This window comes from Manis javanica, chromosome 5, assembly GCF_040802235.1.
Source record: "Manis javanica isolate MJ-LG chromosome 5, MJ_LKY, whole genome shotgun sequence".
Classification (NCBI taxonomy): Eukaryota; Metazoa; Chordata; class Mammalia; order Pholidota; family Manidae; genus Manis; species Manis javanica.
Genome location: NC_133160.1, coordinates 132061786 through 132089380, shown reverse-complemented (window position 1 = coordinate 132089380; position 27595 = coordinate 132061786). Strand labels below are relative to the sequence as shown.

General features: G+C 42.6%; 1 long non-coding RNA gene across 1 annotated transcript in view; it reads right to left on the bottom strand.

Annotated features, from left to right (window-relative positions):
* LOC140849405 (uncharacterized) overlaps positions 1-16252 on the bottom strand; it is a 30736-nt gene extending 14484 nt beyond the window's left edge. The window contains exons 1-2 of the long non-coding RNA XR_012131153.1: positions 15667-16252; positions 8583-8648 (exon numbers count right to left, since the gene is read on the bottom strand). This is a non-coding gene — a long non-coding RNA (uncharacterized lncRNA). The remainder of the gene's footprint in view (positions 1-8582; positions 8649-15666) is intronic.
* Between the last annotated feature and the right edge of the window lie 11343 nt (positions 16253-27595).

Genomic DNA, 27595 nt, shown 5'->3' with positions numbered 1-27595 from the left:
CAGAGGTTGGAGGTGAGGGCAGAGCCTAGGGCAGAGGCTGAGCAGGAGGCAGAGACGGAGGCAGGCGGGATTCTAGTTCTCAACATACCGCCCTGAGAATAGAGCCTGTTATAAGCGGCTTTTTACCCATAGCATGTATAGTTACTCAGTCTCATTGAATCCAGCCAGGGCTGAAACCCTCAGGTGAGACAGCCTCCTAGAGTTATAAGGACTTCAGTGAGATAATGTATCTAAAATGCTCAGCACTGGGCTTACTTACTATAGAGTGGCACTCAAAAAACTTTAGTCTCACCCTGTGTTTTTCCATGAAAATTACTCTGGCTGTTTGTCACATACCCAAGTATCCAAGATCACAAGCAGGGCTGCAAAGTGACTTTTGTGGGCCCCTCTCATGTTAACAAAAAAAAAAATTATTTTTGATATAACTCTAAATACTTTACCATTTTATTTACTTTTTATTTTAGGCAAAAGTGTATAGATTTTCATAGAACCTGAAATTTTCATTTTTTTCTGTTGTGAGGCAAAAATAAAAGCAATTTTTAACCCTAAAAAGTTTTTACTTTTCGTTTTAGAAGTAATGAAAACATTTTTGTGGGCGCTGAGAAATACCGTGGGCTGCAGGCACTGTGCCTAATGTATGACCGGTCGAGAGGAAGAGAAAAAGACAGCACCTTGTAGCTGCTTGAGAAAGGGGTCTCAAGACTATGGAAAGCTGCACTTGTCCCCCAGATGGGTTTTCTCATCTCCCTGACACTTCAGTCCCTTACAGAAGGCTGGCAAGGGGAGAGAAATAAAAGATCTGTCCTTCAAAACTAAAGAAAAACAAAAAGGTGGTCTGTGACAGGGTTGGTAAATGTTAGCTAATGTGATCCAAAGCAGAGGCTCTAGCTAACAGGGACATTAACTGTTCCTAGGCACGGATGCCCCCGGGGCCATCAGTACTGAATATCAGAGCAGCCCTTCCAGACTGTCCAGGAAGCCCTCTCCCAGCCCATCCGCAGGGCCTCCACGTCACTGCTCACAAGGGCCAACACAAGGACTGGCCAATAACACTGAAGACGGAGACTACTTTTGGGGACAGGTGATTCCTACCCACTGGGGAATGTGTAAAAAGACATTAATTGACCACCAGGGTTGGGGGACTCTTCACCTCTTTTCTAAGGACTGGGCTGCTCTCAACACTCTAGGGAATTTTATGAATTAATGCTTCAGTGGAGAGACAGTACAGGCAGAAGCTTCTGGGACTGAGCTAAGCATAGTAACCTTCATTTCAACCCCCCCAAAGGCCCCTGGAGGTCTTAGCTTACCCTGGTGATGAGCCCTAGCGACTCACTGGCATTCTTCCTAAGTAGGGCTCTTTTACCGGTATCCAGGGGATGGAACAGTGAGGAAATCATGAAAATACATTGTTCTACTAATAACTCATCTTGCCTTTTAACTTCAGTTTCTTATTTTATTATCAGTTTATTAACAGCAGGCATGGCATCCACCCATTCATTCATTAAACAAATGTTTATTGAGGACCTACTATGTACCAGGCACTGTTCTAGGCACCTGGAATACAGCAGAACACAAAATAAAGGCCCCTATCCTTCTGGAGCTGACATTCTAGAGGAAAAAACAAACAGGAAACAATAACATAACACCAGAGTTTATCCTCTCTAAGATGCCAATGGTCTGAGATGCACCATTATTCTATGTGCCACTAAAAAGAGAAAGAATACTACCAATTGCTGTCAATTTGAAAACACATCTTGATTTCAGGTATGTTAAAGTGTAAACAAAATCATGCCACTTACACTCAGTTACGTATGTAAGTAAGTTATGTAGTATATTAGAAGGAAGAAAGCAGAGCCAGGCAAAGGAGGTTTGGGAGCAGGTAGGGGTGGTGACATGAAACAGACTTGAAGGAGATGGGAGATGGGGCCATTAAATTTTTCTTAAGACTTAATATAAGTTTATGATAAAATTGAGAGGAAGCTGGAGAGTTCCCCAGCACACACAGCCTCCTCTATTATCAACATCACTCGCCAGAGTGGGACATCTATTTCAAGAGATGGACCTACACTGACACATTATAATCACCTGAAGTCTATTGTTTACCTTCGGGGTTCACTCTTGGTGCTGTAATCCACCATCATAATACCATACAAAGTAGTTACACTGCCCTACAAATCCTCTGTGCCCTGCCTATTCACCTCTCCCTTCCAACCCAACCCCCTGGCAACCACGGATCTTTTTCACTGTCTCCATAGTTTTGCCTTTTCCAGGATGTCATATAGTTGAAATCATACCATATGTCATCTTCTCAGATTAGCTTCTTTCACTTAGTAATATGCACTTCCGTTTCTTCCATGTCTTTTCATGGCTTGATAGCTCATTTCTTTCTAGCTTTGGATAATATTCCATCAACTATTTTTTAAATATTTTTACTGAGGTATAATTTATATACATAAAATTCAATGAATTTTGGTAAATGTAAATTTACAGAGTTACATAAACATTACCATAATCCAAAATTAGAATGTTGTTCTTTTTTTATGGTGGTAGGAACAGTTATCATGACATTTACCCTCAACAATTTCTAAAAATACTGTACAGTATTATGAACTATAGGCACTATGTTCTACAACAGATCTTTAGAACTTATTCATCTGGTATAACTGAAACTTTATATTCACTGAATAGCAAGCAACTCCCCATTTCTACCTCTCAGCCCCTGGCCACCACCATTTTACTTTCTGTTTCTACAAGTTTGATAGTTTGATACTCCATACAAATGAGATCATGCAGTATTTGTCCTTCTGTGACTGGCTTATTTCACTTAGCATAATGTCCTCAAGGTTTATCCATTCTGTTGCATATTGTAGGATTGCCTTCTTTTTTAAGGCTAAATAATATTCCATTATATTATAAACTACATTTTCTTTATCCATTCTTCTGTCATGAACATTTAGGTTATTTCCAAATGTCAGTGATGCTGCAATAAACATGGGGCTGCAAAAATCTCTTTGGTACCCTGTTTTCATGTCCTTTGTGTATGTACCCAGACACAAAATTGCTGGATTATATGGTAGTTCTATCCATTGTTAATATTCAGAGGAACTTCCATACTGTCTTCCATAGTGCCTGCACTATTTTACATCCTACCAACAGTATATTGGATTCCAATTTCTCCACTTGCAAACACTTGCTATCTTTAGTCTTTTTTGATAAGAGATCCTAATAGGTGAGAGGTGACGTGTAATTGTAACTTGATTTTCATTTCCCTGATGACTAGTGATGTGGAGCATCTTTTTCATATAGTGGTTGGAGTAGTACTATTTATTGAACAACTGTAAGTCCATGAGGGCAGATATCATTATGTTCACCCCTCTGCCCCCACTGTTAAAGTGTCTGACACATGGTCAATAAATATTTCACTCAACAAACTTTTTTTAATGAATCAAGTACTATAGACCAAGTATTCTACAAATATTATTTCCAAATTCTCAGCAGCAGGTATTATCCCCACTTTATGGATGATGGAATTGAGACTTGGAAAGTTAAATAATTTGCTCAAGGTCACATCACCAGGCAGGGAGGATACAGGACTCAAACCAGGGTCTCTCTGATAGTAAAGTACAGACCCTTCCTCTACACTTCACTGGCTTCTCTGCTTCTTGCCATTTCAATATCCTTCTTGTGCCAAAAACTAAAGGCAAATTGGGACATCAGGCAAGCATGGCCTCTGGATAAACACCAGACTCACAGAAACCAGAATAAAGCTTCTGGGAATAGAAAACCCAATCTACTGCCTGGGAAATGCTGCATTTTTCAAAGTTGCAAGCAGCTTGACTTGTTATCTCAGATCTTAAATTCTAGCTGCCTTCATTTTACAATGTGTTATTTAAGTAAATTCAAACTTTCCACCTCGAAAGAGATTATTTTTATAAAAACGTCTCTCCTGTTAAACAGTTTAACCCAAACTGATAGCATGACTGTTAAAAATATACTTACTTTAGTATTTTACAAAGCATAAGGCCAAATAATGAAGGACATGAAAATCTACCACCATCTTCCTAGGACTTAGCAAGACATCCTACTTATAGAAAAACATCTTGGGTAAAATCTGTTAAGCCAATATTGGCTTAATTCAAAATCATACCTAATTTGAAACAACTGCTTTTCCCTTAGCCAAACTGGTACCCTATTGTTCTTCCATAAAAACAATGGAAAGTCCAAAGCCAATTTCTCCCCTAAGAAAGCTCTATTTCATACTAACAAGGCTGTACTGGAAACTACTTGTGCTATGAGCTGGGGTATCCATCCCAGAGTGGGAGGACTGCAGGCAGTTAGAAAGATCTGAAATTTTGCTTCCAAATGTGAAAAACTAATTAAACTTGGTCTGCATGAACCAACCTTTGGGGCAGTCTCAGCAGAGATCAAAACTGACAAGTTCCAAAGGCCTTTGTTATTTTACCTCTTTCATAACTTGCTCAGGGCCTGACCAGAACAGATCCTAGGTACCAGTAGCCCCCTCCTTTTTGTTGCAGCAGCAATTCTGTTGTATGAGTAAATATGTTAACCAATTTTTGTGTTGATGGACACTTGGTTGCTTCCAGTTCTGAAGTATCATAAGTGAAGTAGCAGCTACCACCCAGGGTGTGGTGGTAATGCTATGGACAGAACTGTATTCCCCCAGATTCATACTTCAAAGCACTAACCTCCAATGTGACTATATTTGGAGATAGGGCTTTATGGCATAATTAGGTTAAATGAGTTCATAAGGTGGGGCCCTGATAAGATAGGACTAGGGTCCTTATAAAAGCCAGATAGCTTACAGACTCTCTCCACATGCACCAAGAAGAGGTTATGTGGACATATAGTGAGAAGGGGAGCCATCAGCAAGCCAGGAAAAGAGCTCTCAGTCTGGGCTGGCACCCTGACCTCAGACTTCTAGCCTCTAGAACTGTAGGAAATCAATGTATGTTGTTTAAGCAGCCCAGTCTGTGGTATTTTGTTATGGCAATCCTAGTAGACTAAGATAGGTAGATTGGGTGTAAGATATTGACTAGAAAGAGACACAAGAGTGGTGGAAACATTCAGTATCTTGATCTGAGAGTAGTTGCAGGGGTGGTACATCAGTAATCAGACGACCCAATGTCTATTTAAGACTTGCACAGTTTTGTTTCTGTCAATTTTTTTTACTTACACTTAAAAAATACCTTCTTATCCCACTCTTCCCAATTGTTTTAGTCCATTTGGGGTGGTATAACAAAATACCACAGATGGGGGTCTTATAGACAACAAACATTTATTTCTCATAGTTCTGGTGGCTGGAAGTCCAAAATCAGGGTCCATCCAAGGTCCGGCGAGGACACTCCTCCAGGCTGCAGGCGTCCCGTGCTGTGTTCCCACGGCAGAAGGGGCCTGGATGTCTCTGGAGCCTCTCACAAGGGCACTAATACCACTCACGAGGCTACACCCCATGGCTTCAGCGCTCCCAAGGCCCCACCTACTTGCGCCACCATCTTTGAGGGTTAGGATTTCAACACATGAATTTTGGAGGGACACAAACATCCTTACCATGGTACCAAGAGAATCTGTGCTTCAAAAAGATAATAATATAGTCTCAATGCCTTTGAGCAAGCCTGGTAGGAAGGAAATTAATAAATATTATTTCCCTCTTATGTATTTACATAGATTTTCACATGTAATAAATAATTCAGGAATTATACAACTTGCCCTTGATCAAGCAACTGCCAAATGGCAGACCTGGATTCAGACCCATGCCTGTGCCTGCTGACCTCAGGCCATGGCCCTTTCCCTAACCACACAAGGTCTGATAGTGAACCTGCTCAGCTAACAGAATATGCAGGCGGGACACCCTGAGGCTTCCTGAGGCTCAGGGTCAACTCTCTGGAACACAGAGCTGAAGTCCCCACCTTCAAGGAACACCCCTGCCTGAGCTTCCCCGGAGGAAGGAGCTGAAGACACTGGACGGGGCAGGCAGTGCAGAAGCCAACAGCTTGAGAGGAGCCGAGAAAACAACTGGGCAGCCTGGCCAAGAACAACAGGAAGCTCCCGCAGCACCCCGGCCCGCTGAAGCCCTGGCCTGGAGACCTGGGGTTATTTTCTCCAAAGGGCCTTCTGCAGATGTTATATAAACAAAACCTCCACTGACTCTAGTTCTGGGTCTGGCCTAAAATAGCCTGTGGGCTTTTTCCCGACTCTACAGTTCCTCTGCTATCCCTCAAGGCCCCCAGAGTGGATGAGCTGCTCCCCCAACAACCACACGTGCAGACATCACCCTGCAGTGTTCCCAAGAGGTTTCCCTGGCAGAGCAAGGCAGGGCAAAGCAGCGCTGGTTGGCTTTTCCGGGCAGGTCAGCCAGGAGGCATCCCTCTAAGAGCTTTGATGGCTACTGTGCAGAGGGACATGCGTCCTCTCACCAGCGAGGCAGGAAGTAGCTTCTGCGGGACAGCTGGGTGGGCCTGCAGTCGCTGGAGAGGGGATGCCCCTCTCTGCCTCTTACCGTGTCCGGCCCTCTCTCCCCCACCCTTTGTAGGAGGGAGTCTGAGTGAGATCCCAGGAGCCAGCTCACCGGGTAAGAGCACGTTCCCTTGGCAGGGTTTCTCCTGGATCTCAATTTAGTGATCAAATACTCTGCTCCTAACTCATTCTCTGAGATCCTGTATGTTTCCTTTTCCATACTTCATCTTCATTTTGCAGAAAACCATTCCATTTGTGAACATCTGGAGACTCACAGGTTTGCAACACAGCAAGGCTCATCCTGGGTTTTACCACTTCAACACAGGCCCCTGGAAACCTGTTAGAATCTTTTCCCCGGCAGCCTGCCCTGTCCCCAGAATCTTAACTCATAAAAATAACAAAAACAACATCTACAATGAAAAAATATTTATGTTATGTGCCTGATACCATGCTAAGCATTTCATGTCTTTTATTGAATTCCCATTGAACAGTCCTATGTGGTAGATACAATTATTATCTTCCGATTGCAGAAGAGTAAACTGCAGTTTAGAAAAATTACAGCACTTGTCAAAGATGTGGCAGTGGTGGAACTCAGACACGGTCTATGGAAATGGTTCTCATGACTTAACCACAGTATGACCTGTCCCAGAGAAAAGTTAGCAAGTCTTACAGCACCTTGTTCCCACAGTCTTCCTTCATTCAAAGGCCAAGCAACTATATCCTATTATCAGTGTAATTAAACATACAACATTGATCAATTAATTATCCAACCACTACGTATTGAGTACATTCTCTGGACAAGATGCTATTTAAGTCTACACCAGGCCAATAAAAAAAATGTATTTGTAAAATGTGAGTCTTTAGCTCTTATTTTATTAACAGTTGTACTTCAGTTGTGAGAGGGCCTTATGTTTCTCCAGGTTGGAGAGCCCCAGACCAGGTCTCCAGCCAGGACCTCAAAGGTCTGCAACCTATAGGAGGGAGGGTGGGAAGCAGAGGGAGTAGGTCGGGGCTGGGAGAGATCCCACAGGATCCACAGGAAGGAAGTCTGCACTGCGGCTGAGGGGCCCCAGCCAGGCTGGGGTGGTCCAGGGGGAGACTGACGGAACCTGAAATACCTGTCATTCTGAAGAATTTGATTCAGATCCAATTCTCTTTACTTTGGTGGCCTCTGTGAGGCTGGCTCCACAGTCAGTCTAGGATAACCCCCAGGCCTGACACAGCTTTGCCCTTAGACCCAGTCAAAGCCTTTGTTTATCTCAAGAAAAAAACCCCTCTCTCTCAGTTACCATTTTATTCTTTGTTCACTTGTTTTATCCATCTAGCCCAGAATGTTTCTTGAGCATTTACTACATGCTGGCATTAGGGATACAGGCATGCATTTAAAAAGTAATGCAATTACTCCTGTCCTGCCTTCCAGGAATCTAAGGTCTAATGCAGGTGGTAGCAAAGAAAACCAGTTTTAGTGAAGAATGGTAAGGGCAGCAGTAGATATGATCACAAGCTATGAGAGCCCAGGGTGGAGCTCCTGACCGAGTCTTGGTGGGAAGTGCCTCAGTGTGGCCCCTTCTTCCCCCAACCCTGTGCCTGCACAGAGTGAAGAAAGTGGGGATATATGGCAGCTTCCAGAGGTGACTGGTGGGGGACACATTTCTCTCTTGATGTCTCCTTCCACGTGCAAACCTTCACCAGAGTATCACTTCTGGCCTCTTGTTATCCTTTTATTCATCTCCCCAGGGGAGGAGGAATGACTTATCTGATCAGTGAGTTCAGGAGAGGGAACTGGGACAGTGTGACTGAGTCATTTCCCAGTGGGGGCCCTGCCCTTCTGCTCCTCTGGCCATAAACTTGGCAGAGACAGGCCTTTGCCGGGAAGGGTCTGCCTGTAACTGGTGAGTTCAGCACAGGAAGAGAGAATGGAAAGCCTGCTTGGCTGACATTTAAAGCCCCATCCCCCACACCAGCTTTAGCAGTATTGCCATGTGCCTGACTCCTGAGACAGGGGAGAAAGGTGTGCTGTCCATCACACTCCCTCCAACTCCAACACACATGATGCACATGCGAAATCTGGGCAGACATGTAGACGTGTGCGACTGGGGTGGACTCACCATTCTGGCTCACCGAGGGTGATCTCCACGGCACATGCTGAACGGAGAGCAGGATGGCACTGAACTCTGTGGAGAGAGCAGGCACATTTTCAGGGACTTTCACAGCCTCATCCCCTTCTTGAGAGCTTCCTGCTGGCCCAGCTCTGCAGTAAGCAGGGTGGGTGGGGGGGAAGCATGCAGGATGAAAGAAGCGAACCTGCATCGAGCCTTTGTAAGAGTCTGCAGCATCTCTACAAGGTCACAAACAGCCTTTGGTCCAGGCCGGGAGTTCCCAGTGATGTCCCAGATATGACTTTTGGGATAGCTGCCTGCTTTCCTTTTTGGTCTGTCTGTATTTTGGAAGGGCCCCTTTTGTAGATGTGTTTTGGCTTGACTTTCTGGAACACCTTTGCCCTGTTGTTCTCATGCTTGTTTACTTCCTGCGGAGCTGAACTTGGAATCAGATTTGTCCCTCATAGAAAATGCTATAACCATGTTATCCCAGACATTTTAGAAGGCAGGTCAGGATTACTGCCTCTTTTTTCCAGATAACAAGTTACTGAAATGTAAAGAGGGACCTAAGGTAGCAGACCACCCAAAAAAGATTGACAAACCCCAAAGGGTCCCACTTATACACCCCTTAGTCTTCTTACAACAGATAATGATGATTCCTCATTGATCCAGTCTGGTGGTTCCTCAGTTGGTAACTGGGTTGTTCTCTCCTAGTCTTATGACACCAAAAACTTCAAAGTGACTAATAGACCAGTAGAGGGAGCTGTATTAAACAACTTCCCCAAGCTGAACAGTGAAATACTTATTAGCCTAGCAGGTGGCCCAGTGTGTACTCTGGAAGTTCCATGTACAAGTGAGGTGGCTGCTTATTCAAAAGTTCTGAGCTTTTTGGGGTTTTGTGGCCTCCCCAGGATTGCGCCTCTTGCTTCCATCAGCAGAGCATGGTTTTGCCTCAACATGACAGTTGCCACAAGTTGACAGGCCCATAGATTCTAAAGGCAGGCCCTGGCTCCGGCAGGGTAAGGGAGATGGGCAATTCTGCTGGTCTTGCACACACCAGACAGGACTGCTCATGCTCAGTCTTAAGACAGAGCCTATGCCAGAGAACCGGATGATGTAGCGGGTATTAGCAGCAAGCTTTGGGGTAGTGCTGGGAAGGAGATGCAGCAATAACACAATGTTGCAAAAAGGTCTGAGCTGTGTTCGCCTAACCCACCTAGCTCCCTGTGGGGCCTCCGTGTGGGCTAAATGCAAATCCTGAAGACTTACTGACTAAACCTCTGTGACCGAGACATTACAGAATGTGGAAAGTATCGAACAAAAGTATTATCAAAATTGATTACAAGTCATAAACGATACCCATGGGAGGGACAGGAAAGCTGGTGAAACCAGCATGTTTGAGGAATCTCTGCTGCTCCCAGGTTAAACATACAAGTGAACCTGTTGTGAAATAAAGATGGAAACAAGATGGTACATGAGGAGACTTCCCTATGTGTGTTGGTTTGCTAGGCTACCGTAACAAAATACCATAGACGGGATGGTTTAAAACACAGAAATGTATTGTCTCATAGTTACAGAGGCTGGAAGTTCATGATGGAAGAGCTGGCAGGGCTGGCTTCCTCTGAGGCCTCCCCTTGGCTGGCAGATGACCAGCCCTGGTCACCTCTTCACAAGGTTGTCCCTTTGTGCACCAGCACCCCTGGTGTATTCCTCTTTTTATAAAGACACCAGTCATGTTGGATGAAGGCGTGTCCTAACAGCCTCATTTTAACCTTATTCTTTACCTCCTTAAAGATCTTATCTCCAAATATGGTTTATTCTGTGGTACTGGGGGTTGTGACTTCAACACATGAATTCTCAGAGGACACAATTCAGCCCATAACACTGGGAATGTCTAGGATAAAGAAATTGTACTGATTACTGTAAATAATGTTTTATAGTTGTTATAATAGATAATTGCTAAATTGCTAGGGTTTAACAATAAAACATTTATTTCTCATGGACATCAAAGTCCATTTTAGTTATTCAAAGGCTATGGGATGACTGGACAAAATTCAACCATTTAGGGATCTACTTGCTATCTTTAACACATGGTATGTTTAAGGGTACTTTGGAGTGAGAAGTTAGGAGGAAAGCATGGAGAAGACACATACTCTTAGTGGCCTTGACCCAGAAGTGACACATCACTTCCAGTTGCATTCCTCAGCAAAAGCTAGTCTCACACCCCCACCTAGATGGAAGGGGCTGGGAAACGTAGTTTGTATCTAAGCCCAAGAAGGGAAGTGGGTTGGGTGAACACCTAGTCAGTCTCTGCTGCAGGAATAAAGGAGGCTTGGCCAGTCACAGGTTGAAAGATAAGCCAGATGTTCTTGGGACTGGTCACCAGGTACTAGAGAGTCAAACAAAACATGCCTGAAGATAAAGGCATTAAGGAGCCCTTTGCGATTCCCAAAGCCATGGGGAACTTTGGTCTAGAGTGGTATCCCCCAGTGTTTTCCATGTCATGGCACACACAGAGAGTGACAGTTCTTGAACTGTATATTAGACTGTGGATGAGGCTATTCAAGTCCAGAGATGATAGGTCAGAGGGCTCCAACCACTCCAGGAGGCTACCCCGTCACTGTGATGTCTGAGGAACATATACCAGTAACCTGTTCGCAACATAGTAGCGTGCTGGCCTTACAAGGAGAAAAGCTGTGGTCCAGAGAACAAAGCAGGTGACATCTAGATTAGAATGGGTTTTTTCCTGTGAAGACCAAAACCTATGGCTGCCATCATGGGATAAAACCAGAGAGGAAATCCAGATGCCTTAAAAGGCAGGGGAAGCAGAATTGTCCTAAAGGACCCTACAATATGACATTGGGCTGGGACCACAGACTTTTCTGTAATTTGGAATCCACATTCAGAGTGGTCCCTCCTGCTGAGCAGGGCTAGTGAGTTGGACTATCAATTATATCATATTTGTAGAGACTTTTCTTCTCTCTCTTGGGGGATAATTACAAAAGAAACCCAGACATGGACATTAATATCCATCAGAAAACACAGTGAAGGACAATGGAACAGAATAAATATCACAGAAATAAACCTACACATATGTAGTCAATTAAATTATGACAAAGGAGCCAAGAATATACAATGGGGAAAGACAGTATCTTCAATAAACAAAAACTGGACAGCCACGTGCAGATGAAACTGGACCACTGTCTTACACCATACACAAAAATGAAATAAATGGATTAAAGGTTTGAACATGAAACTTGAAACCATAAAACTCCTATAGAAAACACAAGGGGTAAGCGCCTTGATATCAGTCTGAGCAATGATTTTTTGGATTTGACCCCAAAAGCAAAGGCAACAGAAGAAAAAATAAACAAATTGTACTTCATCAAACTGAAAAGCTTCTGCACAGCAAAGGAAAGCATCAACATGAAAAGGCAACCTACTGATGAGAGAAAATAATTGCAAATCATATATCCAGTAAGGGATTAATATCCAAAATATATAAAGAACCCATGCAATTCAATAGCAAAAAAAAAATTCATTAAAATGTGTAGAAGGCCTGAAGAGACATTTTTCCAAAGAGGACAGAAATGGCCAACAGGTACATGAAAAGAGGCTCAACATTACTAATCATCAGGGAAAAGCAAATTAAATCCACAATGAGTTATCACCTCACATCTACTAGAATGATTATCATCAAAAAGACAAGAGAGAAGTGTTGGTGAGGATGTGGTGAAAAGGGAACCCCTGTGAACTCCTGGTGGGAATTTAAGTTGGTGCGACCACTACGCAAAACAGTACAGAGGCTCCTCAAAAAATTAAAAATAGAACTACTGAATGATCCAGTAATTCCACTTCTGGCTATATACACAAAGGAAATAAAAACAGGATATCAAACAGATATATCTGCACCCAATTGATTGCACCCTTATTCACAATAGCCGAGATAGGGAAACAACTTGTGTTCATCAAAGGATGAATGGATAAAGATGTGGTAGAATACATACGATGGAATACTATTGAGCTATGAGAAAGAAGGAAATTCTGCCATTCGTAACGATATAGATGGGCCTCGACAGCATTATGCTAGTGAAAGAAGCCAGATAGGAAAAGGCAAATATTGTATTACTGCATGTTATCACTATATGTGGAATTTTAAAATGTCAACTCATAGAAACAGTAAAAAAAGTAGTTGCCAGGAGCTGGGTGGTGAGGGAAATAGAGGTTTGTAAAAGGGTACAAACTTTCAGCTATGAGATGAATATGGTCTGAGGAGCTAATGTAAAATGCAGTGGCTGTAACTGATAACACTATATTAAATAATTGAAATTTGCTAAAAAAGAACTTAAATGTTCTCACACAGGAAAAGAAATATGTGAGGTAATAAATTTGTCAATTAGATGGGGTAATCCTTTCACAATGTATGTCAAATCATGACACTATAAACTGAAATAGCCTATAATTTGTCAATTACACCCTAAAGCTGAATTTCTTAAAAAAAGGAAAGCATCACAAAGAAGAAAACAGAACTTAGGCTCCTGAACATTAAACAGATTCCATGTTTAAAAAAATGTATACATTCTGTGTTCAACTAACATATATTTAGCTTCATCCATTTAAAAAAAATCAACTCATGCTTACAAATTATGGGAAAATGTAGTTAGATCACATCCTGGTAGAGAGGCTGTAGGACAGTTAGAAAGCTCATATGCTTTGAATGGACACCCCACCGAAGGCAATCACTTTGCATTCCTGTGATTATTGTACCGTCAGAGCATCTTTGCAATGTTATCAACCTGCACATTTCAAATTACAAATGCCAGGTAGCACCTGAAGCAGATTAACAGTGTACTTGGAGATTAAATGATGTTTTCACTTGAAACCCAGCTCTTTCACAGAAATTATTCTTGTTTTCCATAAAGGTTATGAAAAATAAATTAGAGAAATCTTTTATTAAGATTTTCAAAGCAAACAAGTAGCTTTGAGGATAATATCCAAATCCTTTGTCATTTCCTTTCTCCATTTTCATCAAATGTGGGAACACTTAACCACCCAGGAAGACGTTGCTGGATTTGGAAAGCTGCTGAATTTTCTTATTTGAATCAATCTGATTAAACACCAGTGATCATTTTATTAGCAAGTAAAGATTGAACCTAACTTATGTTGAGTGGAATATGGAAGAGCAGTCCTTCTGATCTCAGTGATCCTCGCACAAATGAATGATTCCAACAGAAAACCAGAGAGAAGGATTTCCTGAGACTGAGGCAGACCAAACCATTCATGTGTCAAATCCCTGATGCCCACAAAATCCAGCCTCAAAGGAGCACTAACTCCTGAGGTCTCTCCACCCCTGGGGGTGCATGAAAAGATTTTAGGGGGTATAAAGACAAACAATTGAATATTAACAGTAATGTATTTAAATTCGTGTATGTTTAAAAAAATGTCCTGCACAATTAAATGATTCCATTAATGTTACCTAGAATGAAAGTAAATATTTAAATTATAAAAAGGGAGGTAATTAAAAACATATTATGTATAACTGATCCTCATTCTGAATTTGTGAATTAGCTTACTACCAAAATTTATTTGTATACCCAAAAGTCAGTACTCACAGAGCTTTCTAGGTCTGCATGCATAGAAGAGCAAAACACTGGGGCTGCCTGATAGGCAGGTGCCCCACTGAGGCCGAACAAGGCGCCACCTGCTGTCTTCCTTCAGCTTCCATACTGTAAATAAGTGTCTTTTTTGTAGTTCAGTTGGTTCCACCATTTCTGCATTTCTGTGCTTTCTGTTGGTGGTTCTGTTGTTTAAAAGTAGCCCTCAGTGTAGCGCTGCTGGGCCGTCCTGAGCTCCAGAAAGCTGTGGGAAGCCCAACGTAGTCAACAGGTACGGTAGACAGGCGAGGCCCAGGCCTCAAGGGCAGTGCTGTACGCAGGTGAGTTCAATGTTAACAATCAACTATGTATGTTTTAAAAGACGTCTTTAAAGAGAAACACACATAGAATCAAGGTATGTGTTGATCTGTTGATGGAAATGTTGGGATCAGAGGTAGCTGATCGCACAGGATCCTGTGTACTTCTCCAAGGAGCAATGTTTCCTATTTGCTAACTCAGTGCTAACTGAGTGTGAATAGCAGAAGAGGTGGTTGTGGTAGATGGGGAATGGGCCACCCACATTGTCCTTTAAGGAATGCCTTGCTGCCCAGCTGTAGGGAGTGTGGTCAACAGACAGCCTGTAGCTGCAGAGCCCCCCTGCGCTGCCCGAGGCCCTTCCTAGTAGGCAGCCCCAAGTCAGGTGGCAGTGCAAAGGCCCTTGCCATCTCAGGCCCTCTGCGGGGCATACCTGCTCCAGTCCCTCTGCCCTCATCTCTCACCCCACCATGTTGGCTGAGGCTTTGTCCAGCTGGCATCACACATCAGCTTCTCCCTTGCCAATCCTGCTCCCATCACAGGGGCTGATCCGTAGTAAGTGTCCTATATCCCAACCTGCCTTTTGGTTTCAGTTTCTGAAGAACTCCACCTGCCATAATGGCTCTCAAGGATGGCAAAATATACAGAGAAACACTGTACTAAGATCCTCCCTTCTTCTCCCACCCTCCACAGAAATCACCCTATTTGCTCTTATCTTCCTGGTTGTGGACTCTTGGTCCACATCCAGACTTGGACACCCACCCCTAGTCTTTCAGGAGATGAGTGGGGAAGGGTGGATGTACAGAAAATGAAAGTTCCTATGGCCAGGATTCTCACCTGACCCTGGACACTGGAGCTCTGTCCGGTGCTCTGGGCTGCATGGCTGCAGGAGAGCAGAGGCTGCAGTGGTGGCAGTGCCGAGGACAGAGGCTGAAATAGCTGTGGGGCAGAGAGGCCTGGAGGTAGAAACCAGCTTGTGGAATGCAGACTTGCTCTGAGTGGACAGGGTTCTAGCATTTGACCTGCCACTGTGGGTATAAAGTTGGGTATAAACACTTTCACCCCAAGACTGCTCCATCATCATTTTTCAGTCTAACCAAATGAAGAGTGAACTTGCCCAGGACTGAAACCCACTGGTGAGACAGTGGGGGAGTGGACTGAAATCCGGCTTGTGCTCTACTCACCAAAGCCTGGGTCCTGGCGAGGGGATGTGTTGTTTGGAGAAGGAGTACCTGTTCCTACCTGGCTCCCCGCAGCGGGCTAGCTAGCGGTGGCCAGAGGTCTCTCCCCAAGGCCTACTCCATTCCATTCTCTGAAGCGAGTCCACCTCTTGAGTCAGCATTGTCCTGTTGTTTGGGCTCCTTACTTGAGCCCAACCTCCATCCCTTCCTCCTCCAAGAGGCAGGCATCTGATGATCTGCAGTTAAAGCTTTTCCTCTTCAGATCCAGGGCTCCTCCCAGATGGCACTTGTTAGAGCTAGCTGTTTCACTCTCTCCCGGTCTTTCTAAATCATTTGATTCTCCCACAGGCTAAAATAAAGACAGTGTAACATCTCACTGAGAGGTACTTCCAAATATCCAAGAGAAATTTATAAAAAACCTCAGCCAATGTTTACTGGGACTCACTACATGTCAAACACTCTGCTGAGTGCTTTCTATATTTTATCTCATTTAATCCTTCTAACACCCCTAAGAGGTTAGTATTCATATTCCTATTTAACAAGTGAGGAAACACAGGCTCAGAGAGATTAATTAATTTGCCTTGTACCTAGGAATCGCCAGAGCAGGGTTTCAAGCGCACTTGTGCCCGACTACAGAACTAGGGAAAGCCCTCTGTGATGTCACAGGAGAGTCAGGCTCGGCCAGAGGCAGTGGCTTCTGCTGCCAGGCAGGCAGCATGCCTTCCCTTCGCAGCCAGGGGACGATGATGTTCTCTTCTCCTCTTTAAAGACTCAACCCAAGCCTCAGACTGAGCCAGGATGAAGTTCTGAGATTGGAGTATGGGTGCTTTCATTTGAAACATGTACCTAACAATGCATGACCATTTAGAAACCATTTCCTCTGTACCAGCATCCAAAATGCATCCAGGGTCCCTTATTTTAAGGAAGAATTGCTCAGACCCCCTTTTTTGTTTCTTCTCAACCCCTGCTGCCCACTCGGAATGGTGTCACAGTGTGTGGGTGTCAGGGCCTCCCATGGCCGGGAGGGGGAAGGAGCCACCATGCTGGTAACTCCTGACCTTTTGGCTTCTTGAAATTTCACGGTAGGAAGTGAAACAAATAGTCGAAATCAGGTTAAAGACTGAACTGTGGATTTCAGTTATAGTTTACATCATTCCTTTTGGGAGAAACATGAACATCAGCAACCTTTGACAGCTTTCTGCTTGGCTGTTTTGTTACTCTTTGGCGAATCTTCAGAAATAAGTTGGATTTCATTCCCCTGATTCCTGGGATCGAACCTTACTTTGCAGACATAGTGATGTGCAAAGGGACTCTTCTTTTTTATTTCTTCAAGGTTCACCAAGATCACCAGATTCTGTTGGCAAATAATCTGATTTATTGACCCACCGAGCAGACACCCAAGTAGGGATGTTAGTGGTGTTCTAGGGTTCCCCCAAGCACCCAGGCGGTTTGTTCCTCTGGTATTCTAGCAGCTTTGGGGGCATTCTCCTTAAAGTTGCTGGGATCCCTGGGGCTTTGTATGTCCAGCCACCACTCACTGATAGGCTGCCAATCAGCTGTGCTACATTTCATGGACTCAACCCGCCAAAGTCCAGCCCCTAGGGAACGGCCTTACCCCTCAGGCGTCTCTTTGCAATACTCTTTTTCCTGTTTAAGAGAAGAGACTGGAAAGGGCAGCAAAATCAGAGCTCATCTCTAAGAATTCTGGCAGTGGAGCCTGGAGGTTAAGATCACTGGCTTCAGGGTCAAATGAATCTGGATTGAAATCCTGCTCTATCACTTATAAGCTGTCTTACCTTGGACAAGTTACTTGACTTCTTTACAAGCCCAGTTCCTCATCTGTAAAATCGATATGCCTCATTCCACTGCTGTGAGGATGAGGTGAGGTTATGCTCGTAAAGCACTTCAACAAAGAGGGACACTCCATAGTAGAAGACTGTCAGAGAAATACGACATATCAACAAAACTCTCAACTAGAATCTTAAAAATATGAAGTGAAAGAAGCCAGACACAAAAGGGCACATGTTGCATGATGCCATTTATATGAAATGTCAAGAAGAGACAAATCTATAGAGACAGAAATAAATTAGTGATGTCTAGAGCTGGAGGGTTGGAGGAATGGGGATTGACTGCTGGATGGTATAGCACTCCTTTGTGGAGTATTAAAAATGTTCTGGAAATAGATAGTAGTGATGGTTATAGAAATTAGTGAATATCCTAAAACCCACTGGATTGTTTATTCCTGTTTAACAAGTGAGGAAACACAGGCTCAGAGAGATTAAGTTATTTTCCTTGTACCTAGGAATCACCAGAGTGGGGTTTCAGATGCCCTTGTGCCTGACTACTGAACTAGAGAAAGCCCTCTGTGATGTCACAGAAGAGTCGGGCTCGTCCGATGATGAATTTTACATATGTAAATATATCTCAAAAATAGTTATATTTAAAAAGGAACTATTATGAGCTAAAACCATGGATTTTGAAGCTAATTTGTTCCATGGACTGACTCTACCTCTTTAGCACTGAAAGTAAAATGAACTGTCATCTACTTGGAAAATTTCTCTTTATGGGTAAATCATCTGTTCCTTGATGACTGCACAATAAATGTCAATCCACTGCAATTCCGGCATTTGTGGGATCAGTAACACATAGTTCTCTTGGCATTGTCTCAGAGACTGCTGAGCAGCCTGAATTTATGGGCACAAAGAGCCAACTGACACCTTAGATCAGGAGGTTCTCTGCACCTCAGCTCCTCTGGGAGATATTCCAAGTGGTAATTGAGATTTTTTTTCCCACTTCATATGGGATGGAAAAACAGACAAGAAATAGAAACGAAAGTCTATTGGATTAATATGAATATTGTGAGGTATCATAGTCATTGGTTCTAACTGAAGATCTGTGTGTGCGTGTGTGTGTGTGTGTGTGTGTGTGTGTGTGTGTGTCAGGGAGTAGGAAAAAGGACTTTGCCAAAGGAAAGAGGGGAGGAGTTTTCAGTGAGTCAATGCCTATTGCAAAATCGATGTGGATTAATTCTGGAATTTCATTGAGCACATCCAATGCTCCCCAAGTATAATTTAAAAAATACACAGTGTTTCCAGATTTGTGTCTCAGACAGTGCTGTCAGCACTGCTTAGGAACAATTGCTTTCAGTATGAGTCAGGTTTCAAGATTTTGATAAAAATCATTTCTTCACTGTTTGGAATGTCTGAGATTTGTGGCCTTTCATTTTGCTTTAAAACATGATTAAATATGTTTTAAAAATCAAAGACTTCTGCCTGGTGTTTGAATTTCTTCCAGATTTATAGCGGGTTAATATTATATAGGTCATGCTGATTTTTTTTTTTTTGGTTCAATTATGTCAACTGAGAGTCTCTCAAAGTAAAAAAAAAAGGTTTAGAAGAGAGAAAGAATCATTGTATACCATATTAAAACATCAAGAAATTTACCAAAGGCTTTATCAGGAACATTTAATTTTTTAATCTCTTTGCTGGAACTTCTGGGTAGAGTGCACAGCCAGTGCAGGAAGCTGATAGAGATCTCAGGCAGGAAGAAAATCAAAGCGAAGCCAAACTTGAATATGTTATTCTTAGGCTAGGATGGCCTGGCATGGACACACGGGTCTCCTTTATTCCCTTTGTTTTTATTGAGAATGTACTGAATAATGAGATTTACTTGAGACTGAATGTCCTACATGCTGTGTTATATACCAACAATCATTAAGGGACTTAGCAGGGTGTCTCAGTCAGCCTGGTCTGCTATAACAAAATACGATCGACTGGGAGGCTTCAACCACAGAATTTTATTTCCCACAATTCTGGAGGCTGGGAAGTCCACGTCCAAGGTGCCAGCCAGTTAGGTTCCCGTGAGGGCCTTCTTCCTGGTTTGCAGGCAGTTTTTTTCTCACTGTCTCCTCAAATGGGAGAGAGCGCTCTCAGATCTCCTCCTCTTCCTAGAAGGGCACACATCCCATCTTGGGGACTGTACCCTCGTGACCTAATTACCTCCCAAAGGTCCCACCTCCAAATACTGTCACGTTTTTTATTAAGGCTTCAACATTATGAATTTGTGGGAGCATCAATGTTCAGTCCATACACAGTGGGAAGAAAAATACTCCCACATGGATGGCCTGAGTATTTAACAAGCAGCACATGACAACTACTCCCAATTATTGCCCATTTTCTGCCTGGGCACTCTCCTGGACATTTCATTCATTCCTCACAAAGCCCAGTGAGGTCCTTTTGATTGTGTCCATTTTTAAAGATGAGGGAATTTAAAGTCTGGGAGGTTAAATAAACGGGCCCAAGTTCAAGCAAGCAACATGGGCATGGTTTGTCCAAAATTTGAACCAAATCTGACTCTGCCAATAAACCTGACCTGTGGACTTGTACTCTTGAAACTGGATTAATACCCTGTTTTCAGAATTTCCCTCTACTTACTTCCTGTATCCTTAGAGATAGTGTCCCTCTTGTAGCTTGGTAGACCTCCTAATGTCTTCTGCTCATGACGGATACTGTTGCCCAAATCAGAAACCTGGAAGTTAGTAAAATACTACTGGATAAATTGATTTCTAGAGGTTCTACCCCTTCAGTTTCCCTGCACTCCATCTTCTCTAATCTATATCTGTTACTATAGCTCAGAAGTTTGCCACTTCATTGCATTACTTATAGCAACTGCCTAACTGCCCTCCCTGACTCCAGTCTTGCCCCTCTAACCCATACTTCCCAAGGGAGGTTTCATTTTCAAGAATAATTTTTCAAAAAGTGAATCTAACCTCATTCACATACTACTAAAAAGCATTCACTCTCCTCATTGCTATAGGATGAAGTTCAAGTTTCTTAATATTCCTTACAATAACTTTGCTATTTTGGCTTTATCTTTCCAGCTTCATTTACTATATATAATATTCCCTGGATTGGGATTAGATTTTCTTGCAAGTGACAGAAAACTAAAAAGTGGTATGAAATGTAAAAAGATGATTTTTCCCCTCCCCATATGGCAGGTATGTTTTTCCAATGATCCAAACCCAAGTTCTTTCCGTATTACTATTCTACTTTCTTCACCATGTAGCTTCCACATCATTGGCCAAGATGGTAGTAGACTCTGATATTTTGACTCTCAACTATCTTCAGTAGTCTCTACAGAAACTTTCCCTTCTGCCCTTGGTGTGCATCTCACCCTAGCACTCCGTAAGAGTATTTATAATATACCATACCTATGGAATTTCTGGTGTGCCTCTCCATCAGTCAGAGAATTCTTTGAGGGTTTGGACAACTGTCTGGCACTCAAGTTCTGGTTTGGTTTTTTGTTTTTTATCCTTTAAATAGACCATTCTACTTAGCTTAAATGTAGAAACATATCCATAGATGTCTGAGAATGTGGACACAGGTTATAATCCTGCACAAGAAACATGCATTGCAAGGGTACCCCAACTACTGACACAGCGTCCTCTTTGAGGAGGTGATATCTGAGCTGAGACCAGAATTAGGAGAAAGAGCTAGTCTTGCAATAATCAGAGGGAAGAGCCTTCTATACAGAAAGTTCAGCTAAGACAAAGGCCTTAAGTTGAGGAAAGAAGGGACTTGGCATTTTCAAGGACAAAGGGAAGCTGTGTGAATGAAGGACAGCAAATAAGAGGGAGAATAGGAAGACCTGCTATGAGAACAGTGGTAAGAACAGACCCCATGCCTGGTGAAGGCAGCAAAGTGCAGGGATTACAATGAAGTCTCCACACCTGGCCACCTAGACACCCCATGCTTTTCCCACTTACTAGATGGGAGACCTTCAGTGAGTTACTCAGTTTCTCTGTGCTTTAGTTTTTCCATCTGTTAAATAGTTATAGAACAGTTTTTTATGGGCTGGTTGTTAGATTTAAATGAGTTATCATGTGTAAAGCACTTAGAACAGTGCCTGACATATTGTGAGCATTCAATAGGTCCTTGACACCCACATAATTCATCTTTCTAATGTGTGTCTAGCTTCTAGCTGCTCTTGTCTTCCTAATATCTTATACCTGAACCTGGGTTCCTGTCACCCCCCTGCTCTCTACATTCAGTTAGAATAAAGTTTGACTGCATATAACAGAAAACTCAGTATATAGCAGGTTAAACATGGGAATCTTATTTTTCTTTCCAACAGGAATACTGAGGCTGGCAGTTCTGTTCAAGGTGGTGACTCTGTGTGCATTGGAGAGCCTGGTCCATCCATCTTTCCACTCCATCACTTTGGGCTCTGGTCTCAGAGGGTTGCCTGAGTTTCAGCCGTCATGCCCACATCCCAGAAAGATGAAAGGTGAAAGGGAGAAAGGACAAAAAAGACATACTCCTTTTTAAAACTATTCCTGAAGCCCTATCCAACAGCCTACTGTCACTATATTAGCTGGGATCATTCACATGGCCATGCCTATCTGGAAGAGACTGGCACATGAAATTTTTTTTCCAGCCTGGCACACTGCATGGAGTTCAATTACTAAGAAAGAATCCTGTGGGATAGGCCCATCTTCTTTCTTATTGCCTAGACTCTAATCCAGATTCTCATTCTTTGTCAACTAGTTCGCCTCTCTGGGCTCTCTGCCTAAAGGTTCCCATCTTCAACCCATTTTATATGTGAGCAATCTTTAGCAGCTCTCATTTGCATCAAGCAGAGCCCACAAGCCAGTGTCTCACGAGCTGAACACAGCATAGAGTCAAGTTTTGATTGTCTTTCATAGCATTTTGAAAAATAAATGAATTGCTTACCAAAACTGAAAAAGTCAAAAATCTCTCTAAAATCTTGCATTTCCTTCTTTTGATAGCAGAGGCCTTGGGCCCACATCCCAGTAATTATCAGCAGTAATTAGCTGCAGTTGAGTGATCACTCACTGCTCTGGACAGTGTGGGATTTTCAGTTTGCCCCAATCCATACTCTTCCTCTGCCTCACCCAGACTACTTCCTGTTTGCATTTTCTGACTATCCCCTGAAAGCATTTGGGTTTATGAGTCCTAACTGAAAGACTGAAAGCTAAAACTCCTTGTCTTCTGTTCAAGGCCCTTCTGCGATCCGGCCTTAGCTTGCTCTTTCAGCATGACTTCATGTGCTCTATATTCAGACACTCCCCACATGGCATCTCTTGACTGTGAGTTCTGTAAGGCCAGAGACCATGCCCACTTTGTTCATCAGTCTATTCCCAACCCATAAAATAGTGCTGAGTTCAAAAGGAATGCCCAATAATTAATCATTAAATGAATCAATGAATCAACACTTGTATTTTGCTACCTCCCTGTTTATGTTCATGTCCCCACTCCCTAAAATGACTCATATCCACATGATAGGAGCTTAACCATCCTTTAGTCAAACACCTGTCCTCTGTGAAGCCTCCCATGACCCACTTGCTGGAGTAACTTTCTCCTTCTCTGAACTTCTCCAAAATCCTAGTGCTTTTAGTTTTCATTGAGCTCCCAAGACATATCCTGAAGTGCTCGGGGCTTCCGCACTCTAGAAGAAAACCAGGCTTAAGAAGATTTGAGAAACCTAGAAAGTTATATGCCAGGTTACTCTGGTAGCTGTGTTTGGAGGGGAGTGAGAAAAAGGAGATGGGAGGCTTTGGAAGCAGCCCAGGAAAGAAATGATGGTAGCTTTGTCTTGGGGGTTGGCAGGAAGGACGGCAAGAACAAAATGGATCTATGAGATTATTAGCACATTAGGGTGTTGGCACTTGATAATATAGAAAAGATAGTAAAGGCAAAGGTAAGGGAGGGTTTCAAAAAGTGATTATTTGATTACTGGCTCACACAAAAAAATGAATAGTACTATCATTCCCTGAAAGAATATTTAGAGAGAACCAGGCTTTGGGGTTTACTTTTGGCTTTGCTGATTTTGAAGATCTTTGAGACATTCGACTTGAGATACCAAGTAAGAGGTTAGGTGTATGGGTTTGAAGATCAGATAAACATTCTCAGCTTTGGATATGCATTGAAAATTATCAAAATTATCAGTTGTTGAAACTCTGGATATGATTATGGCTGCTGAATGCCAAGGGAGATAGTACAGAAGAAGGGAACGGGCTCATGACCATGTCTTGAGAAGATGACACTTAGTAGCCAGGAGAAGTTGAGCCTCACAAGGACATGAGAAGGAGTGCCCAAAGACCTAGGAGCAAACCAGAGGAGGACTGTATTGGGAGGCCAAGGAAGAGAACATCTCAAGATGGCAGGAGTGATACACTTATGAGAACTAAGAAAAAAAAGAATTGAAAACCACCCTAGAAGTAGCACTGTGTGTGTCATGGGTGACCTCCAAAGGAGCCATTTGGAAGGCTGCCAGGCCTGGTAGGAGGAAGCCTACTGGAAAATGTTGTTTGGAAGAAAAGAAAAGGCAGATAGTAAGCACAGCTATGATACGCTGGGCCAATGCTGGATTAAGTGGTATTAAGGGACATTAAGGATATCCCTGGGATATGACGGAAAATATCTATTGGATTTATCAATATGGAGGTCACAGGTATCCTTAGAGAGAGGCAGCCATTATGGGGGAGTATTAGGATGGGAAGACAGCGGGGAGGAGTTGAGGATTGGAGGAAAAGGACATGAAGACTGTGAAAATGGTGTCTCCTCATCATGAAAACTGGATTTACTCCCCTTTGTCTCTCTGACTCTCCCAGCAATGATTTCAATGTCAAACCTGAGGTCCACTGCTGGTTTAGAGGTCAGAAGTATCTCCTTTGTAGTCTAGGGTTATCCCTGTGTGGTTTCTCAGAAAGATGAGAAGTTTAAGAAGTGAAGGCACTGTCACTCATAAAAAGAAAACAAATCCACTGTGCAATTCAGGAGGGACAAAGACTAGAGCATGCAGCTGGGCTTCAGGGTTCTGTCCACCAGGAGTACGTTAGAGAGACAGCTCTTGAACCTTCGCACATGCTCAAAACTTTAGAGGACAGGACATTCAGATTATACAGATGGTGGTGAAAATGCCAGAAAAGTAAATGGGACTTTTTTCCCATCCAAGTCTTTTAATCTAATCGCTAAAGACTAAGTACCTAATCCTACTTTCAAAACCCCATTGAGTTTTAAGCAGCTAGAACTTAATAGCAAAACATGAAAAAACTGAAATATATAATTGATTATCTGAGCTTTAGAGAGGACTTGAAATTTAATTCCATCATTCCTCTGGACCAGTAACTGTCCAATAGCACTATAAGGTGAGCCATAAATGTAATTTTAAATTTTCTAGTGGCCATGTTAACAATATTGAAAAGAAACATTATTTTAAGAACATATTTTATTTTTCCTTATATATCCAAAATGTCATTTAAACATGTAATTAGGGTACAAATGTATTAATAGGATATTTTACCTTCTTTAGTTCATACTAAGAGTTTGAAACCTGGTGTGTATTTTACATTTATAGCACATCCCAATTCTGGCTAGCCACCTTTCAAGTGCTCAAAAGCCACATGTAGCTAATGGCCACTTTATAAGACACTGAAGAGTCAAGAAAGAATCAGGTACAAAGAGAATCTATCAATTGGAAAATAGGGAGCTTATTTTTCACTGGGCTGACAATTTTACTTAAGTCATATTATTTACTCCTTCCCATAATTCTGCCATGTAGATATCATTATCCTCTCTTTATGGAGGGGTAAACTGAGGGGCAGAGTAGTTAAATGGTTTATGCTTCATTAAGAAGTTCAGGGTCAGGTTTTAAACTCAAACCTGTGCTGTCCTTAATATGCCATCTTTGGCTATATAAGTAATCAATTAAAATCTCCAAGTCCTTGATGTATATTATGATATTCACTAGGACACATATTCACACTAAAAAGAATAGCAGTGAGGCCACCAAATATGAAATACTCCTGAGAACAACAAAAAAGGAAAGGGATACCCTATGAAATCCCAAGTCTTATTAAATAAGAGATGTTAACCCATCTGAGAGGAAATTGTATGGAGCACCTTCCTTGTATAATAAGCATTACGGAGGAAAAAAGAAGTACACAAAATAACCTGGCTCTGACCCACCTCGCCATGCTCTGCCCTCCTTATTTTCTCACAGGAAGTTCCCTACTTCCTGACACGCCCTTTCCCGACTCACACTTGCACACCTACTGTTCCCTCTAACTGGAAGATTCTTCCTTCCCCTCTCTCAGCCATTAACTCCTCATCCTTCATGGTCAGGTCAAAATGCTACGTCCTATGGGAAGCCCTCCCTGACACCCCAGGCAGAGCGGATTATCTTGTCCCTTGTGCATTAATGGCACATTTCTGAGGGAGCTGTTATTACACCTTTGTTCCTAAGTTTGTTGCCCACAGTGTGTGAGACCCCGGAAGCAAGGAGAACACTTTACTTAATACTTGCTCAATAAATGTCTTCATTCACTATTGGCTGGGCTCTCTTGGCCCTTAAACTTTAGATCAAACTGATTCAAGTATTAATTCCTTAGGTTAGTAAATCCTAAAGCATTCCCAAGAAGTCTCCAAATTCTTATAGTCTTATGGTTAATTCTGTTCTCATATCTTCACTTTGTCAAAATTTGTTCTACTCCATGTTTTGTAGCCATTTCTTCAGTTCTTCTCTGGTATCAGTCCCTATTAACATACAAGTTCTTCTCTTTGACTCTCTCCCCACCCCAAGAGCAACCATGTAAACAGGCATTTTACTGAAGACTGGGTAATCACAGAGGGGTGCCATTGCATAACAGAGCAAAACAACTCAAAATCATATACTAGATCTTTCTGCAACCCTGCTGCCTCCCCCACCCCCACTTTACCTTTTACATCTCAAAAACTTCTCAGCTCCTCTTTCTCCAATCTTTTATCTGCCACCCCCTTCCATTTTTCTCAGGGGCCAAAACCCACCATTCTTCTCATTTTATCATACAGAATGGTACATGTTTATCTTTCTGCTTGGGCTACTCTAATACCTATACATCAGGATTCTCACCCAAACACTTAACAAGGTATTTTCCCAAGTAAAGACAGTTTCCCTTTTAAGAAAAATCTCAGCACTTAAGGCAAAAATAATTTCACCTTTTGTCTAGAGCAGAGCAAACTTTCTGTAAAGGTCTAGATAGCAAAAAATTTTGACTTTTTAGGCCCTAAGATCTCTGCCACATCTACTCGATTCTACTATTATAGCACTGAATCAGCTGACATCTAAATGAACATGTTCCAACAACATTTTATTTATAAAAACAGGTGGTGGGGGGAGGCAGGATTGACCCCAGGCTACAACTTACTCATAGGCAGGATTTGACCTGTGAATGATAGATTCTGACCCCTGATCTAGACAATGAATGAACAAACAATCATTTCCCTTCAAGAGCTTCCAATCAGGTCTGGGGAAATGGGTCAGACACATGAAAAACATCACTAATATTTTAATAGGTAATAAATGATAAGTTCCAGATGAATGATTCAAGTCATCCAAGTTGACATTTTAATGAAATTTCTTAATGCAGTATTATATGAAACACTAGTAACTTTTGGGTAGTGTTTGAGGGAAGAGCTCTTTTCAGACTGTTAAGCTCTTTTACTATGAGGACAGAGGTCATCCAGCACAGGTGTCAACAATTTACAGCTCACAGGGCAAACCCTGCCCACCATCTGTTTTTATAAAGAAAGTTTGATGGGAATGATTTTCCTCATTTGTGGAGTATAACAATGAAGAAAAACTGAAGGAACAAAACAGCAGCAGACTCACAGACTCCAAGGAGGGCCTAGCGGTTACCAAGGGGAGGGGTGGGAGAGGGCCGGTGGGGAGGGAGGAAGAAGGGGATTGAGGGGTATTATGATTAGTACACATGGTGTGGGGGAGATCATGGGGGAAGACAGTGCAGCACAGAGAAAACAAGTAGTGACTCTGTGGCATCTTACTACACTGATGGACAGTGACTGCAGTGAGGTAAGGGGGGGGACTCGATAATAAGGGTGAATGTAGTAACCACATTGTTTTTCATGTGAAA